A 20,080-nucleotide genomic window follows, 5' to 3' on the forward strand; every position below is an offset into this window, starting at 1 on the left:
TTTATATATAGCTAGTACTAGGTAGTGGGCTCTTTGCATTTATATAACGTTCATTTATGTTTAATGCTATATGTTGGAACCATTAAGACATCCCATTAGCCTTCATTTTACCACCTTATACATGTATGTGCACTCCAAAATAAAGCCATTCAAACCAGTTTTTTTCATGGGTCCTGGAATTAAGGAAGTCTTGTTTCAAATGATGTATATTCCCATGTTTCCCATACCTCTTTTTGTTCACCCCACAAGAATAAGTTCTCCCCCATGATCCTTATAGCATCCCAGTCAGGTGAGTGACAGATTCAGGCTTCTGCAGGTGACGAGTAGCCAGCCCAGAAGCACACACTGGCTGCTGCCAAACTGTATATATAACAGCTGGGAAGAAAAATACACTCCCATCTTGTTGCACAAAAAAAAAAAAAAAAAAAAAAAAAAAAGACCATTATAACTATACAGTCTAATTATATAACTACCACCATGGTGGGCATACATACCTAATTATATACTACACAATTAAAGATGAACTGCTGTCCAATTCTGACATTTATTTCTTTAAAAGGTTTATACAATAGTCACAGGCAAAATGTAAATGGACATGACTTCCTTACAACTTCTGCTTCAATTAAACCAGTCGGACTGCAAACTGGATGAAAACAACAATAGAAAGAAAATAAATAGCTGTAAACAGAAAATGGCTTGCATATCTTTCAGAAAATACAGACTGCACTTTCTGGTGAATAAGTAAAGAAAGGCGGTCATGAGTAAAGAAACCAGTCTGAGAAAAAGGCTGTACACTGCTCTAGGTTTTACTTTCCCTCTCTGCACGTTCCCTCTGATTTTCAGCAACTCATGTTCTCTATATACATAGTAACTATAGGTAATATACACATAAGTAGCCAACTATAGGTTATAGTATGGTGTCCTGATACAGCAACTGTGAAACTAAGGCTCTTAAATTGGAATAACAGAGAATGGAGAAATAGGATAGGATAGAGGCACAACACCTTCATGCAACAGTAAGCTTTATCTAGAGTAAAATGATGAACACTACACTACCTGCTGAAATAGCAATCACTGCTGCGTGCATCTCCCAAGACACTTTCTATTTCAATATTTTCACCTGAAATTACTTTATTATGAGCCTTTTTCCACAGTAGATATGAGATCTTAGTAAGTTACCCACTAAAAGGTATCATTCAGTTTTCTAGCTTCAGCAGGTGACTCTAGAAGTCAGGAAGTATAACCAGGATGTAGCAACTCCAGCATTTACTGTTTGGTTAATTTTCACAAGAAAGAGAAGTCAAAGACAGTCTTGTCCATAATTTTTAAGTCGAATTTCAAAAGTATGCATGTAGGAAGGTATTTCCTCCTAACACTGTGCGGCATAAATACTGCAGGTAAGTCAAGATCAGAGAGGAATGTATTGCAGTAAATAGCCTAGACCTGCATTTTCAAAATGCTGGCCTGCACTTTTGGTAAGGATGAAGAATTCTTAAAATGTTCTTTTAAACATAGGAAAAGTTTTAAGTATGCATGATTTCTACAAGTGTATGATGATAATGGTCTTATGACATAAGTATGTCATAGCATTTACTAATTATAATTGTAACTGTACATGCACACCATTCTCCAGCTTGCTTTTTACTTTATTTTTGCCAAATATCCTGAAAAGCATGCAATTTAATCTGTCTGTGACTACCCCAAGGTTCCTTTTAGGCAGTTTCAATGATTATCCCTGGACCTAGTCTCACCGTATAGAATTGCATGAGTCACATAATCAAGCTATAAACCAAGCAAATAATTCTGTATGTTTCTGCTGCATTTCTGGCTTCCTTTCCAACTCCACATCACTTCAGGCATCAACAAAAATGTTTTAGTGTTACTCTTTTTAACTTTTCAAGATTAAAAAAAAAAACATTTATGGTCACATGGTGAATTGGAGTAACTGAGACAGTATTATGTTCTCATTTGTCAGTAAACTTGATAACATTTTAAACAAGAATTGGGTGCCAGATGACTGCTCTGCAACTAATTCTGGAACAAATTTCTGTATAATTTACTGAAAGTGCTTTGGAGTTCCTTGCCAGCAAGGCTTTCTAATAAGATATTCATGAGTAATTAGAAATCTATAGACATGATTAAATCTTAATCTACAATCTGCAGGATGAATGTTTAGGCTGAAGCTCAGCAAACTGGCAGAGAACTAAGCTGGAGGTCCCTCTGTAGGTTCAAGAATTTGGCTGGCATTTGTCAAAGCTGAAACTCTGATTTTTTTGTGAATTCCTCAGACTGCGCTGGTTTCCACTGGACAGATAACTTGTAAATCAGATTGCTAGCTCATTTCCACAACCATCCACTACAACCTTGACTACTTGAGTACCAGGATCAAATATTTTACAGAAAGTGGGAATAAATCAGTTATTTCAAATTAAAAATTTGGACTACCATTGCAGCTGTTAAATAATGGATTTAATTTGCCTTCTCTTTATTATTTAGAAGAATATTTCCATGATCCATATGTACTACACAAGCTATCCAGTTGGTAATTCTACTTAGTCAAGCAAAGTCCTCACTAACTTTCATTTTTCCCCAAAAGCAAGAAGTTGTTCTGTAATAATGTCACAGCAATACCATAAAGCTCTGGGAATAACTGGTTCAGAGCAGCCCGGAAATGGTTACAGCTGTTAGCACAAGGGACCCTGACTGAAGCTACTGAAAATTTCATTTTCTCTTGTTATAAGAAATTTATTTGCTTATGCAAGTGCATTTCATAGCCAGGACAAAGCCTCCCAACTTTCTACACATAGAGTAGCCTTCCAGTTCCACAAAATCTATGCACTTGGCACAACAGCGGGAATGTAGTCTAATAACAAGCTACATGTAGGTTAACACTAAAAAAGCATTTAAAGAAACTGCTTCTGTAAATAGCTAGGCAATTGCAACACACATGGCCACTGCTCTGATAAGCAGAGCCACACTGAAAAAGAAACATTTCACTTCTCTAATAATTGTCAGCTAAAGATTTCAGAGAGCTTTGGGAAAATATATAAATATACCCATCTTTGATGGAGAGACTCCCAGTCACTGTATTTATCACAGAATCACTTCAGTTGGAAAAGCCCCTTAAGACCATCAAATCCAACCATTAATCTAGCACTGCCAAGTCTACCATTAAACTGTGTCCCTAAGTACCACATCCCCACATATTTTAAATAACTCCAGGGATGGTGACACAACTACTTCCCTGGATAGCCTGTTCCAATGCTTCACAACTTGAGGTCATTTCCTCGTCCTATCGCTTGTTGCATGGGAGAAGAGACTGACCCCCATGCTGCTACAGCCTCTTTTGGGGTAGTTGTAGAGAGCAATAAGGTAGCCCCTGCCCACCTTATATACTATATAAAATGTGGACACAACACATATAAACAGCAAACTAAGGTTTTCCTAAACAAAGGAAAATTATTTTGCTAGATTCACTCATGAATCTTTTGGGATGTAGAATGTCTTCACAGAGGAAATAAATCTGAATATACTAAGAAAGTAAATGAAAGTAAATTTGGGAAGATGCTGCTAACATATATAATAGAAAAAATAGCCAGCAAATTTTAAGCAACATGGTTTCTCAATTAATATTCATTCCCCAAATTAACTAGATCACAAATTTCAATATTCCCAATTAATCTTTCTCCGTTGCAAAAGTCAAGCAATCAAAAATTGACAAATATGAGAATTCAGATGGATTGTGTACCCCCAATTTATGTACAAACATTAAGAAACAGTCTAATAATAAAATCATACAGTAGGGCTTTCAACAGGAACCACTGTCTCTTCGGCTCTGCAAGTGACTCACTGAAACTCTACCTCTTTTAGAGAAAGCTCAGAGGTCCTCTGTGATGCTACACAAGGTAGGCAACATGAACTTCTTGTTAGCGGTGAGTAATGCCATGTAAATTTCCAGTTTATACACTGGGGATGTGGGGGTACATTTCTAGACATGAGGAAAGCACACCTGAAGCTGAAGTAATAAGTGCAGTTTTCTGAACACAATAAGCACTACACAATCTGAAGTGCACTATAAACCCAAACTTAAGTCTTAAAATGTGCATCCAAATTTGGTGATTTTTTTCTGACCTTAATCTCTGTCAGTTCCCCATCTGTAAAACAGAGATAATACCACTTCCCTCACTGGGGCTTTGTGGAGATAAATTTAATTTAAAACCTGTGAAGCACTTGGATACTGTAGTGATGAGCAGCATAGAAAAGCCTATGAGGAAATTAATAATTCTGACTTCTGAGCCGGGTCTGAGTGACGTGCTGTAAATAATGCTTGAGGCCACACATCAAACAGTAAGGATAAAACAACATCTTAAATAGCCGCTCATTAACTGAGTACTGTCCATATCGTGTACTGAGTAAGGAAGAAGTCTCCTGGAAAAGTACTGTAAGTTTTGCAGTTAAAGACTTTATCATAATGCATATGCATAACAGAAGCTGAATTTAGGTTGCAATGCCAACTTTAATGCTAACACCCTCTTCTCTCAACTACTTGCTTTTGCATTCTTAATCATATTCTTTCTGTGCAGTTTGTATGTGTAACATTTATATACAAAGAAAGAATTATGATCTCATTGTGAATCTCTCTGATTTACATGCAGAAGTGGTAATGAACAAAGCTTGGTTAAAAACATTTCCATTAGAAAAATAAAATACTGAGCTTGCCTAGGCTTGGTAAATTCAGCAAGGCTTCTACTGAGCTTTCTGTTGAATTGCTTGAAATGGTCCAAGTACTACTTCTGTTAACACATATTATGTATTAGCATAAGAGACTGGGGAGAGGAAAACATGTTGGGGGACTGTCCTTTCAATTTTTGTCAAAGGCATTCCATTTTTAATCTCAACAATAACAGTAACTGACATTTTCCCTTTGCTAGTTCCCATGAACATAGGCAGAAATTAAGCCAGAAGCATACATGGGAGTCGAGGAGAAACGGTATTGCTCCAGTATGCTCTCCAGTGCCTTCTTTCTCCCTCCAGAAAGCCCCTTGCACCTTGCAGTAGAAGGGTGATAAAGCCTTTTAAGATGTATATGCAAGTTTGATGGTTGGACCAGATGATCTTGAAGGTATTTTCCAACCTTAATGATTCTATGATTCTAAGTCCCTTTCCAGTGGCAACCCTCTTTCAGTGCCTCCCTCTCCAGACTGCACATGCATGCTCTCATGGCATCAAAAAGAATTGCAACAGCACGCTGACATGACTTGAGTGGAACTTAAAGAAAGAGTTCCACACAAACAGTCCTGTCATTTGACTCATGACAGTAGACTCTAGAAAGCTGGAGAGTTTCCAGTCCTAATTTCTTTTAGACGACATGCAAGTTGCACATCAAAAGCAAGAAGAGTTACACCCAGCAATAGAAGACCAGAACCAGATTCTACATCAGCTCAAGGAGTACTCGAGCTCTAAGACAGCATAATGTGCTTCAAATTGTGATGAAATTTGTGGATATTTAATAATTTGAAAGTCATCACATATTTAATGATCATTTGACAAGAAAAATAAAATTTGCAAAAAACAGATTTCTCAGAGACTATTTGTCCAAATATTTAAGAAAATAATTAAGAAAATAGCATTCTCATTTACTAATCTCATGTGTAAAACTATCAGTGGTCTTGAATATCTGCTGGACCAAGGAAGTGAAATCTACTATATTCCAGCTAGAATATGTCTTCAAAGAATACTTGGAAGACATTCTTTGTTCAAATCAACAATGTTTCACTACACTTTGTCAACAGATCTTACATATATAAAACAATGTTTATAGTAATATCAAACCATAAGATGTTGTACCTAGAATATTCCATCTTCTCAAAGGGCAACAGAAAGCTAAGGGTTTTTTAAATATTTAATTATGAGTAAAATCAAATTTACGTAGTGATATGCCACATTTTCAGCTAGTGATGAAGACAAACATCTCTGTATATTATCAGTACTTGAAAGAGTAGTCATTTCTATTTCACTTCGCTTACAGAATGTCTCAAGAGATTTTCACACTATTGTGCGTCATTTCAGATGCTTCTGATAGTTTTTTTTTTTTATTTAACTGGTTCATTGTTGATATATAAGTTGGGACATTACAGTTTCAGCAGTAAAATATTTGGTACTTGACCAAAGTTTGAGATATGCTCTAAAATAATTGTATTTGCCTTTAGCAAACATTTTATTTGAGTTTTGCACAAAACTGCTGATGGTAGCTGATGAAAATTACTCCAGCTTGAAATGCACTGACAGATGTGCTATCTAGCAAGGGATTTCCCTGGAAATTTTCTAATTTTCTTTCACTAATTTAGAAAAGGTTCATTTAAAATCTGTTAGAATATACTGAAGTACGGGGTCATACAATATCGAGTCATGGGAAGAGAGATAAAACGTAGCTAAGAAAACTAAGCTCCAGCAGCTTGAAATTCATCCAGAAACCAGGAGTCGTTTTAATGATTTTACATTTTCTAGCAAACAAACTGTAAAACCTACAATTTAATCACAGAATTAATAAAATGCACATGCATTCCTCACTTTATGAGCTTCTGGAAAGCAAAAGAAAGGAAAAAAATCCACAGAAAGCTTTCTCATTTTCCCTCTCTGTTGAAGATGTAGTTAATTGCTAAGAAACAAATTAAAGCAAACGGCAACAAAAACACAAGCACACAAACACTGCATAAAAAAAGCACTATAAAGATATTAACATCTCCAATCTGTTATATTAAATCAAACAACGTATTTCAAGGTTATGACTTGCAGGAACTTTAAAAGTTTCCACGCCGATGTAGTTGCTTGTCAGGAATTCTGGTTTCTGTAAAGTCAAAATGGTATCAGATAAAGATATATATATTTATTATTGTTTTTGAATTATGAAAACTAATTTGATGTCATGGGAAAGAAAAAAAAAAAAAAGAAAAAGAAAGAAAAGCCACCAAAAATCCCTTTCACCTTCAATGTTCAGTCAGCTACTAATTTCTTTTTTCCCAACTGCAGTATAACCAACTAGCCTGTGCATTTCTTTCTGCCTCCCCAGCATTAGATCAACAAGTCAAAAGTGCAGAGGGAAGTAGTAATTATTTTTATTAGACCAACTGCTATAAAAACTTTAAATGCAGGCTGGAGAGGCTCCTTGCAAGTGCCCTGTCCAGCCTCAGGACAAAAGTGACACTCGAACATGCCAGCCATGACTTTGGACAGCTGAATCTCCAGGGATGACAATTCCACAACCAGTCCTGGCAATCTGTTCTTCAGCAGGAAAAAAGGTGGATTATGAGTGAGAAAAAAAAAAATCATTAGGTTTCTACCAATAACATCACGAGCCTTATGGAGCCACAGGCTCTTACATGAGATAAGTGTTACTCCCTCAACTTGTTAGATGGCATCTTGCCACAGAATGGCTTCCTAAGAATCATGAGAAACATGGAAGGCTGCGTTTTTACCATCCTCCTCCCATCTCTTTGCATTGCTTCAATGCATGATCAGCACAAGCAAAAGCGTATTTCAACTCAGAATATTCCAACAAGTGTGCTGAAGAAAGTTCCTTTCATAAAGCTGTACTAAAATTCTCCCAGCTTGCCTGTTATAATAATATTAGAAACCTTTCTTTGAAGTAGAAACAGGTAAACTAGCTCATATTTTACTATTTGAGTAAACTAGATGCTTGTACACATGGATACATATCAACATATGCTGATTTCCAGACACATCATTCTGTTTCCTATTTCAGTTATATCTTCAAAATTTTAAGCTTTGCAAATTAATGAAGTTTAATAAGTGATCACTTCCAAGGAAAGATTTTCTTTGATAAGCTAAGTTTTAACAAACAATTCTTATTCTTGTGCTATCTGAAGCAATTCTACTAACTATCAAGCATGAGTTAATCCAGGTTATTTAGTGTTAATCTTGATAATTGATTTTTATTTTTAATATATGCTCATTAACTTTGCATTGCAAAAGTTGAGTGAAGCTTCTACCTTCTAGCAACCCAACATGCTCTCTATACAATCCCTTTTGATCTGTTCAACAGCCCTCAAATGAATGATACAACATATGAATTCAGTTTCCAGTATCTTACTGGAATAGCATCAAAGCACAGAAACCCACATCCACAAAACTGAATATTTCCAGAATACAATAGAAACAGTGATTGAAACACTTGGAGATTTTGCTTTGTTGTTCTTGTTTGCACATAAAATCTTCTTTTAATACATCTCAGTACATGGAAAGAGAAACAAATACTACATAGCAACATGCAGCAAAAGATCCTCAGTCTACATGCAGAAGGTATGTTCCAAACTGTGACTGACCTATATGGTAACTTTAAAGAATGAACCTTTGGTCTTTATCCTTTAAGATGTAGGACTGATATTTTGTAATTCCTTGTTTTAACTGAAGAGAATATACAGGTTGCTATAGCAATGGCTAATCTGTATTCCTGCATTTGAATATTTTACTCAGAATGCTCACTTCTGCAAAGTACTTTTATATACATCTCTGCAGAACGTAGAGCACAGGATACTACATCTCTAGATTTGCTCAGATGCGGCTCCCCAGTTTGCTCCTGTGCCCTCACATTTGCAGGGAAGTATGCTTTTGGAATCTTTGTGTTACAGATAAAGAAACTACTCTGCAGAATTAGCAATTTGGGATGAGAAAGATAAGATGAAAGAGTCGCATCATCTCACAAGAAGTCCCTGAAGCTATTGCATCTCTTGAAATGTGATTTGAAACTCAAAATCAGTGCAGGGAGCAGCTACTTCTGCTGTGCAGCCACGTCCCCCTACTCGCAGTTCTGTGGATAGGGGCAAACAGGACCAAAGAGCACAATACCTCCTCATAGGGGGAGTTCATTCTGAAAGGCACAGTGAAGGAACCATGACAGAGACTGCTCTCTTCAGTTAGATGGGGAGGTTAATACTGGGCATGTTTTTTTTTTTTTTCCCCACTTGCTACATGTCCATAAAGAAAGTCTGGCTAAAATTTGCAAAACAGCTTTTTATTTAAAGAAGTAGTATGTATGATGAATTATCTGGAGAACAGTACTTTATGGGAGAATTCTGAAGACAGAAACCAGAGCACATTATTAGTATGGCATTCATTTTGCTAACATTAGATGCACACATATATATACATATGCCTATAACCCGCTCAACAACAGAAAGAAAAGAAGTAGTTTTATTGCCCAGATTTTGCCATTCTTTCTATGTTGGAGGAAAAATCAGCAGAGCTTGTCTCCCCTGCTAGTTACACTCCCCCTTATCTTTTCCATACATTTATATTCCCTATCCCTACTGAACATAAACACACAAATACTCAAACATTTATTGGGTACATAGGAAGCAAGCCAAGGCACCAGAAGCCAGAGCTATTATTTTCTCAAGTTCAGAATGTAGAATTTACCCACCCTGATGCAGGGTGTTCAGGAAAAAGACAGGAGAGAGCAGGATGATAGATGAATCTGGACTGAGCAATCCTTTATTCTGCAAATAGATCTTGCTAATACAGTAGCGTATGAACGATCAGCTCTTCCCCAGGGGCAACCCTGTCCCTCAATGGGTATGGAATCTGACATGACAAATATTGATTTCTCCAGAGGAATTTATTTTCCAAACACAAGTGAACTATTATCTCAAATCAACAATCAAACCTCAGCAGCAGTTTGCATTTAAAGACATTTAAAATATAACTGTAGTGTACATAATATAACCAGGTACGCCTAAATGCGATATGCATTTGCATACAATTCTTGTAAATATAAGAGATAAGTATTGCAATACTTAATTATTTGTGAATCAACACTGTTTTTAAATTAACTGCTAGGTGTATTTTGGTGTCGCTTATTAAAGGCACAATCCAATGCCATTTCAACATGAAGGAAAATTCCAATCACACTGGAATCAACAGGCATGTTCTAAGAAATCCCATTTATCCACCAATATAGTAGATCTAGTCTCTTCTGCTGCGGTTTAGTGCCATTTCAGTTATACAAATTTAAACTAGGTAAATTATCCATAATTTATTTTACTATTTGAGATAATTTATAGCCTCCTTGCAGTCATTGGTATGGCTTCACTGGACGTGAGACTATTATTTGACTCCTATTTAACTGATCTTTGTAACATAAATTTCCCCAAACTTCAAGAGGAAAATAGTAGATTATAAATGGATATACTTATTCCATTCAAGAATACCTATTTGAGATTTATCTTATTCTTTTATCTTGAGTATATCAACACAATAACATGAAAGGACATGGAAACTGGAAAATTTAATCCTTATGTGGTGTATATAGCTTTCTCACATTCCTCATATGAATAAAGGGCATCAATTGATAATCCCCTTTTCATTGAGTCCATTAACTCATTGTCTATTTACACAGTTTTTTCTGAACTGCCTATTCAGGAGTACCCCTAAGATGATACCAATTAATTTTCTATATCATCTGATGCACCTTCAGCAATATATATACTACATGTTCACTGCTGGAGCTATCACATTTTATATTAGTTTTATAGCAGAAATTATATAAGAAAACCAAGACCAAACGAAAGCATATTTTTTCTGTTCATAAGTATCAGCTGGAAAAAAAAAAAAAAACAATCTGAAAAAAAAGCTTAGCATCATCAGATGTCTTTTTGTACCATGAGGACCCAAGAACAGTTTCTTCACAGGCAATTCAAGTAAGATTAGTATGATGATGATGTCATGCTTATCAAGTTTACATCAAACTCACAATCTGGGGATAGTACTATTTCAATATTTAACCTGTCTGTCAAATTCTACCTCAAAATCGCTATTCCAGACTGAATTTTTTATCTAACAAACACAAGGTACTTCAATGTTATTTAGTGTTTATCACATGAATCAGGTATTACATTCTTCTGTCTTCTGAAAAATTATAAATAAATTTCTAGATTTATCTATAGTGTCAAAAATACTTAGGACAAATTATTAATACTTTCCTTAAACTATACATCCCCAAATAAAACTCCATTCATCTATCATAATCAAATATACTCTAAAGCAGAAACAATATAGGCTAATTTCCCTGGCCAATAAGATCTGCTTTTCCTGTGGAATATACACAAATATTTTCTCTAAGCATTGGAAAATCTTTCCACCAGGACAAATATAGGAATTTTTGTACGGTTGTTTCTGAACTATGAACAGGAAACTGAGCCCTTCATGCCATCCATGCCAGCTCTACTGAACATAATTTCTGTTTCAAAGACTGAAACCATCTGTGGGATTCTATGATCTTCTAGCACTTGACAATACCAACATGTAGCAATCCCAGTGGAGAAAAGAACAAAGACAGCAAGAAGACAGGAAGACAAGAAAAAGGAATAAAAAGAAAATGAGAGGAGAAAAGAGAGAAGGAAAAGAAATAACAAGAACAACAACAACAAAAAAAGGAATGGGATGGCACAGTTCTTGAAAGATCATTTAGAAAACATTGCCTATTTTTCCTTTCCCAGCACTCTAAGTAAAAATTCAGATGCTAGAAACAGAACTACCCATGATACAAAAGAACAAAAACTGAGAATAAGTCACTAAATTAAACTATTATGTAAATTTGAATAATTAAAGTGTGAATTGTTCATCACAAAAGTCAGTTGAGAACAGGTGATTCAGGGAATGTAAAGTTGGAGATTATTTAAGAATATCTTGCAAGCTAACGAAGTCATAACTCAGCATACGGAAATTAAGCCAAACTGATTAAAATAAATAAATAAATAATCTAACTTGGTTTAGATGAGTAGTGAAAGATACATAATGAATGGAAGAAAGTAAAGCATTTCCAGCAATATCAGGACTAAGAAACTGCATAGCTGATCAGAGAAAAAATGAAAATTTAGAGAAAAAGAATGTCTAGCAGATTTAAGGACTAAGAAAGATCACATTAAATACACAGAATTTATAAGTATGCTGTGTATATCTACACAATTTATGGAAAATGTATTAACAGCAATAATAATATAGAAAAAGCAGAAATATTGGAAAAGTATTAGTCTTCAGGAAAAAGCTAGACGATAGAGTGTGAAGTGCTTTCTACAACAACAATAATTAGAGAGGGACGATTAAACAACAGCTGCTGAAATTAAACAGATCTGGTTAACTTGCACCCTAGAATTTTGAGACAAAAATTGGTCTCAAATTGGTGGTGCTTGGTGCTAGCCAAGCAGCATCAAAACTGTCCAAAATAAAATTACACTGCTAAGCTTTGAAAAACAAACAAACCAATAAAATCCACAAAGTGAAAGTCAGGTAATGACAGGTAATGATGCTCTTGTTGGCCCGACATCAACTAATGGCAAAATACTTAAATCACTAACATAAGATTTAGCTAACTTTATTTCCCATAAATTAATATTGACCAGCATTAATTGTACTTTATTTTAATTTCTTATTAGCAATCTGGAACCTAGCTTTCATTTCGTTTGTTTGTTTTGTTGTTTTAAATGCATTTGAAAGCTCGACTGATTAAAAGGCTGCATCTTAAAAATAATACATTTCCACAGAACAACATAGCAGCCCTCAAAATTTTCAATGAGAAACTAGAATTAAATGAAGTTACCATGAAATTTTCAGAATTAACTTAAAAAAAAAAAAAAAAAGAAAAAAGTAATAGACATCATTAAATAATGGTAAATAAGAAACATCTGGTTTTAGCTGAACAGTGAAGATCTTGGCTCTTAATCCCATAATTAACATTCCTACTGGTAATTTGAAATAAAATCCAAATAATTATAGAATTACAGATAAGGTTTTTACACAACAGACTGAAGAATGCTCAAAAACACAGGAAGACACTGATACTAAGTGGGGTCCACTGGGAAAGCTGAACAAAGAGGAGTAAAGGCTGTTCTCGACATCAAGTTTAACAGAAGTATGTTGTTGTGTTCATGTATTAGGAAACTGCTGAGAATCAGTAGCTTAGAAGAAACCCAGAGTAACAAGAATTAATCACACAGATGTTGCAGCAAAGGTCAACATCATCACTGGATGTACACACAGGGAAATCCCAAGCAAACAATCAGATGCTTTCTGTACTTGGCTCCGGTACAGCAACAGCTGGAGCAGTGCCCCATTCTAAGATTCATAATTTTTTTAATCAGGTGGATATGTTAGAAAACATTCAGGGCAGAGACAAATACAACCAATCAATTAGAAAACATTGCATTGCAAAAGGCCACAGAACTCCATCTATCTCGCTTATTGAAGAGAAACTTGAGGAGTGACTTGAGTGTAAAAGCTGCTACAAGCTGCATACATTTCCTAATAGAGAACTCCAAAATCTAGGAAGACTTATGTATAAAAACTTCTAATGATGGAATTCTATTAATAAAATCAGATTAGAAATTAGGTACATTTTGTTTGTTGTTCCTTAAGAATAATTTATTACTTGAATAAATTACTAAGACCAGTAGCTTTTCTATCAAGAGTCACTTTTAACAAATCAAGTTAAGATGTTCTTCTGAAAGATGTAATTCAACTGAATTAATTTGAGGAAGTCATTTGGCCTTGTCCCATGACTCTGGAAGCCAGGCTAGGCTGACCAAACTGGTGCCAGCCTCTCTGAACTGGAAAACAGTGCCTTTAAGCACTCTTTCAGCTCTATATATGCCAGCTACACCAATATTTTGGTGCTTTTTATAGCATGTTAATGATCATTGGGCAAACAGGTATGGTAAGGGACTATTATTAAATGAAGTAATTTGTAATTAAAATTAAATGCAAATTTAATTTCTGTTACACCTTTGATTCTGTTATGAATGCTAGTCCAGTGTTTCCATAATAACTCACATTAATCAACATTATCTCTGCACCTTTTTAAAATCTTGGTATGCAGCCTCTTTTCTCAGTACAAAAAGCCCGCCACCACAAGGAGAAAAACAACAATGTATATTTACTTATAAAATATAACTTAAAGAGCTTAGAATGACTGTTGGAAGGTTGGTTGGTTGTAATTATACGTCTTAATTTGTAATAGGGTATGAAAGTAAATTTAAAAAGCTGATTACAGTGTAAACAGTACTTAAAAGTAGCTATTTTGTTTTGTAAATAAGAAAACAAAAGTTTGGCTTTTTCTCTCTTCAGTCTCTTCTTCCAACATTATTTTTTGGAACTGGGCAGAGCATATACAAGAGAAAATAAACAAGGCAGATGGTTAAACGTCTGTATTGTCTGGAATTCCATCAATTTACCAGCTACCGAATTATTGCTAGGTACATTACTCACAAACAGTACCAAAAATTAATTAATCCTTGGAGAGTTGTATAAGCTAGCACATGAAGTAGTGGTCTTTCATCCCTAATGAAATCCATACAACATAGTTCTTCTAAATTTTGCAAAGATTCAGCTGCCGCTACCACTACCATATGTCATAGTATCTCTCTGGGCAGAGCAAAGGGGTGTTTCTTGAATACAGAGACTGATTCAGAAAAGCACTTACACACCTTTTGTTTGTTTGTTTAAAGACCATTCCTATTTAAAGACCGTTCCTATTTCAGACAACACTTAGATGTGTTGAAACTTCAGATGAATTTCTGAAGTAGGTGAAATAGAAACAGACTAGTGACTCCTAACACACACACAAGCCATCAAAAAAATACCACACTAAAAGACTCCTTCAGAATTTAAAACTGAACTAATTCTAATCATCACAGAGTTTTGAATAAGAAAAGAACTCATAAAATGTCTCACTTTGCCTGAAGTGAACCATTATAATGATCACTCTGTTGTATAAATACTTTTGCTCAGGGTACGTCTTCATTTGTTTAAAAACAGAAATCTTGTTAAAATGCAGCTTACTTTTTAGTATTTTTTGGAGTATAAAAAGGGCTGTCTTGCAGGAGGCTCTGTATTCTTTAGGGATTCAGAAGCAAGTTAAAAAACAATCTCATAGTCATCATCTGGCCTCCTGGAAACAGTCATAGAGATGAAGAGCAAATAGATGAGCAGCCCTTTAGGCAAGGCTTGAAACTTGACCTTATCTATCACAAAGCAGAAATCAAAAACACTAAGAAAAGCTTACGAGTGAGCTCTGTTTAATTTCTATTTCCACATTACTAAAAATTAGAAAGGTACAATATTTCCTAAGGGAGTGTATACATTTCTAATCTATGAACTAAAATATTTTTAAATTTAAGCACATCACACCTGAGCTTTGCATCCAGAACTGCATGAGGCCAACCATCAAATGTATTAATTCCCTGTTCATATCATTTATGCATACATTTATCTTTCAGCCCATGTTATCCTGAGTCTTGTTTGAATTCTTTTTCTACAATACAGGAAATAGTTACCAACAGATATAGCATACATCACTTTTTTTTTTTTTCCTGTATTTCAAGTGTTATGAGGTGGGGTTTTTTTGGTTGGTTGGTTGCTTGATTTTTGTCGTTATGTTTTATGTTTTAAGATTTGTGCTCCCGTAAGGAAGGGGAAGTAGACAGCACTAACACTGGGAAGTCCTATCTTCCTCTGTGACCTATTAAAAAAAATAATAAAATTGAAGATTAAATCTCCTATGTACTCCTACAAGCAGAACGTAATTTTCAGCAGTGGTGTTCAGTATCCAGTAATTCTCATTAATGATCATACAGGTATTCCCCCCTCCGACCCCCCCCCCAAAAAAAAAAAAAAAAGCATGGGAATATGATCTGTATTTGGAAGTAGAGCAAGCTAGCAACATAACAGATTTTTAGCATGTTCTTTATGGAAGAGATACGCTTGCTTTATCAAAATAAGAAAAACAGAAGCATAAATAGAGGCATGGCTCTTAAAAGAAATCACAGGTCTGCCCGATAATAAAGAACGGCTGAAGAGCAGTTCATCCTTGGCAAACAATTTACCTCTGTCATCCAACCAAGGTCAGTGGCACATCCAGTTAATAGCTACATCAAAGACAGAAGCATAAATTAAGGGAATACTATAACTTCAAGTCAGTTTGGGCAGAAAATGGCTGAAGTTTGGAATTTGTAAGAGTCTCCCCTCAGCCTTTTCAGTTTTTGCATAAAGTTATGTGGTCTTTCAATGTGATAATTTTCACTTTTAGTAATAATTCTCTCAGATTGCTACCAGGAGAGCCCAGGAAATTTTTCTTTCAATTGGATTTTGTTAATCCCAAAATACTGTAGCCAGTAGACCAAGATCTGTTTTCCTGAACACAGTTAGTATGTTTAACTTTAAGGCTGGAAGTATTCCCACTGAAGTTAATTTGACTACTAATAGTTGTCACTAAATAATATAGGAATTCCTGTTGTTTGTCCTCGCAAGCAGATCATTTCCAGTGCTGGAAACACGTGCATGCCCACACACACCCTGGCAGTTTGACTCTTACAACTAGTGCTACCAAACCCAATGTTTATACATACATGAAAGTGGTAATTTTATTTGTGTCTTAAATACAAACATTTTTTAAAGTCTCTAGTTTTCTTGGTGGTAGCTGAGCAATGGAAAAGTCATTTAGGAGAGAAGTTCTTCTGAAATTAAATACAAACTTAAAGGATTTAAATGATCCCTTCTGCTTTTGTGCCCCCTGCCCAGTGGTCAACCTGAAACCCTTAGCACTGAGTTTCTGGCACCTTGATTTATACATTAGAAGTATTTCTTCTTGGTGGCTTTTGCTGACTTTAAGGATCCTAACATATGAACCTTAAAACTATACACTATGGTTCTATACTGTTGCAGTGGCGAACAATTGGCCGAGACAAGGTAATATGATTTTAAAGCTGTTTGCTCTTGCCTACTTTAATAAAATGAAACGTAGTGACAGAATAACGTGAGTGGAATAATACTGACTGATCCTATGGCAAGATGATACTCTTGCCACATGACAAACCTTGTTGCACGTCACTTTAGACTATTGGGTATGCTCTTTCTGTCTGTAGCCTTTTAAAGAAAATAATAATAAACGATTACGGTGACTTAATGTTTGGCGTTCCCTTCCACATGCCTATGTGCATTTCTCTTGCCTATCTATTCAGACTGGAGACTGACTGGGGCAAAGATCACACTGCTTTTTCTGTCTGTTTGGGTGAAATGTTGCGACTGTAGGCACCTGTTCAAGTACTTACTACAAGAAAGGTACTTTAAGTAATGTTTGATAGACAACACAGACAAGGGCTTCTTCCTAGATGTAGACCCATCCAATTTCTGTAGCTTGACTTGCAGAGAATAAAGTTTTTGGTGTAGTTTCTAGTTACCAAAATACATGTCACTTTCCACAAATGGGTGTTTTTTAGAAGTTCTGTGAACTGTATGAAACTGAGTTTTTATTTATTTATTTATTTAAATTACAATGGATATGATATACGAACAGGAAGAAAATGTTGCTACGTTAATCAAAGTTGTCAGCTCTCATTACTGGAGCACTCTTTGTATCAATTTTTAAAGGGCTTAATAAAACATGGGGACTGTTTCTCCTTTTTCTAGTCTGTAGTCATCTGGCTTCACTGAAGTTAAGGAAGCTACTTTGTATGTACACTACTATAATGAGAAGAGAACTACAGATTCTCTTCGGCTGAAGGCTTCAGTATCTGGTAAGCCATTTTTTTCCTGGGTTGAAAAAGAAAACAGCAGTAGGTAACAGCCTCTGCTTAAACTTCTTGATGCACCCTTTGCACCTTTTACTGACTACAGGGCAGTGGTCATCTTCAATATGAATTTTGGGCCAAATTCCATGTTCATTTATTTTTGTGGATCAGATACAGCTCTAATCTGATTTGCTTGCTTAAGGACCAAGAGGCTAATTTAGTCTCTTGGGTTTATTACATACTTTCATTTTGCAATTCTGTACATGCATATTAAAAAGAAGCAAGACTGCTTGATTTTTCATGAGGCTAAGAAATGCAGTGCCATTTCAAACCTCTTTCAAACCTCTGAAGTTTATGTTATGTACTAAACACATAAGTAATTCTGCTGGGTTTCCAAGATGCAGTCCTTCCTGGGGTAGACTTTGGTTAACTGCATAATTAAGACAGCCACAGAGTGCAGCAGTTGAGCTTGGGAAAAAAGCAAGAGTATTGCACTGAATTGAAATGGAAATGATGAAGGTCCACCTTAGCCAACTCAGGCTGTCTGACTACTATAACTTCAATAAGGAAGGGAACTCAGCAGTTGCCATGGATGAAAACTAAAACTTGTTTTGCTGTGCTTCTATAAGGGAAGATGTTGAATACAGTCAACCCTGTAAAAATTAGTGCTGACAACTTTGCAGGAAGAAATAGAAAAGTGTTTACAAGAAACATTTTAAAACTAATTAGAATGGAAAGCAGTTTCTAGGTCTGACACAGAAAAGTGGTCTGCTGGACTTTTTTTTTTTTTTTTTTTCCCTTTTCCCATTTATCAAAGAGATTTTTCATCATATTGCACATCTGCAGCCTTCAGAACAAATTCTGGCAAGAGTACTCAGCATCACCATGAGAAAGAGCCTTAGATATTTCCCCAGGATAGAAAAAAGCCAACCCCTATCAATTCCCATTCCTCAGACAGAATGATGCCTTTAACACTCTGTAATGAAAGTTTTTATTTGTGAGAGGGATTACCAACATCAGCCTGTATTGTTCTTTGATGTGCCCCAGAAATATTACAGCAGAAGTTACTAAAGAATAAATTGGAGGAACTGAGTAGCCCCACCAGCACAGTTTGTCTCTTCACCATTAGCCAGTTTGTATCAGGGTGAATTCCTTCCTTCAGTGGGCTTGTTGAGTTTCTTTATGCTTTTCTGTGTTGTCTTTAAATTTGATATGTTAGTCTCATGTACATTGGTGACTTTTTGTTTTACATTCATGTTTATTATTTCACAATATAATGTTAAGTAAACCAGTAACAAACCTTTATCAGATGCCTCTGTACTGTGGAAGAAAACCTTCTCAGTCCTTTAGATGCAAAGGGATGGAGGCTGCATTTCTGAATGCCTCAGAACTGGTAATTGTACGAAAACCACTAGGTCTAAACCTTTTGGTAGCACCTATTGCCAGTTTCCAGGAACATTCGCTATGAATTATGGTTAGATCAGGTACAAGAAAGCCAAGAATTGCACACATCTCAGTGCACATCACTCCCCTATCCACAGAATTATATATCCATATATACCTATATTTAAAAAAAAAATAAAAAGTGCTGTGTATTCTGAGTGCTGTAGTCAGCCTGTGTTCCCCATATATTGGGATGAACATACAGGTCTGTAATTTCCCCGATTTACTTTTAGCAACTTACATCTCAGGACTGATACATCTAGACTCTTACTCTGATAAAATAATTATTAACTTGTTCTTTCTTGTTCATCAACCAGCATGCTACTTTCCAATATCACTGTAAAGATCCCGAGTGGTTCTATGTGAAATTTCTGAAATCCAGACCTGTTCCTTGCATTGCTTACTTTTTACCACCTACTCTGTTCTTGTATTGGAAAATACTGCCATGTTGGTTGACATACATTTTACAAATCTGCTTACCTGCAATGTAGCAAATCCTATTACTGCATATGAACATAAATTAAATCTGCTACTCCATGCACTGTGACTTCACATACATCAAATATCCTTTCTTTCAAGGGACAATATTGCCCTAGGTCTTTTGCACACCTGAGGTTAAAAATAACAGCCTCCTCCTCTGCCCCCCCCCAAAAAAAAAAACACCAAACAACCAAACAGTAAACCAACAAACAAACAAACAACAACAAACACTTTTTAGCTATTAGCTACTATTTAGCTAGTAACTACTTTAGGTATTATCTCTAAGGAGTCATTCACCAATGCCCTTAAGAAGAATATTAGTCTTACAGGACAGTTTTCTAATCTGGGTGAAGCACATCTTTTATATAAGGACCCCAAGACATTCTCTCTCAATTCAAGATAACAGGATTTCAGGGAGGAATCTGGACTTCTATTTATTCACTCTTCATCAGATTTTCACTCTGCATCCTTACTTGCCTCCTTCGATGTACAATTTAAAAAAAATAAAAACCTTTTAAAGCAGCACAGTTGTTCTAATTTATCTGTTGCCATCTCTCCTTTTTAGGATCCAATCTGCTTTT

General features: G+C 35.6%; 1 protein-coding gene across 9 annotated transcripts in view; it reads right to left on the reverse strand.

The window, feature by feature from the left end:
- FHIT (fragile histidine triad diadenosine triphosphatase) overlaps positions 1 to 20,080 on the reverse strand; it is a 495,922-nt gene that overhangs the window by 413,815 nt on the left and 62,027 nt on the right. Inside the window, exon 1 of one of the 9 annotated variants that reach the window (XM_040568618.1) lies at positions 495 to 632. The exons of 7 other annotated variants lie outside the window; for them this stretch is intronic. The gene's annotated coding sequence lies outside the window, so the exon portion shown is untranslated. Of the gene's footprint in view, positions 1 to 494; positions 633 to 20,080 lie in introns of those variants that run through there. One more of the 9 variants, XM_040568620.1, reaches the window with a different exon arrangement.

Source organism: Cygnus olor, chromosome 10 (assembly GCF_009769625.2).
Source record: "Cygnus olor isolate bCygOlo1 chromosome 10, bCygOlo1.pri.v2, whole genome shotgun sequence".
Classification (NCBI taxonomy): domain Eukaryota; kingdom Metazoa; phylum Chordata; class Aves; order Anseriformes; family Anatidae; genus Cygnus; species Cygnus olor.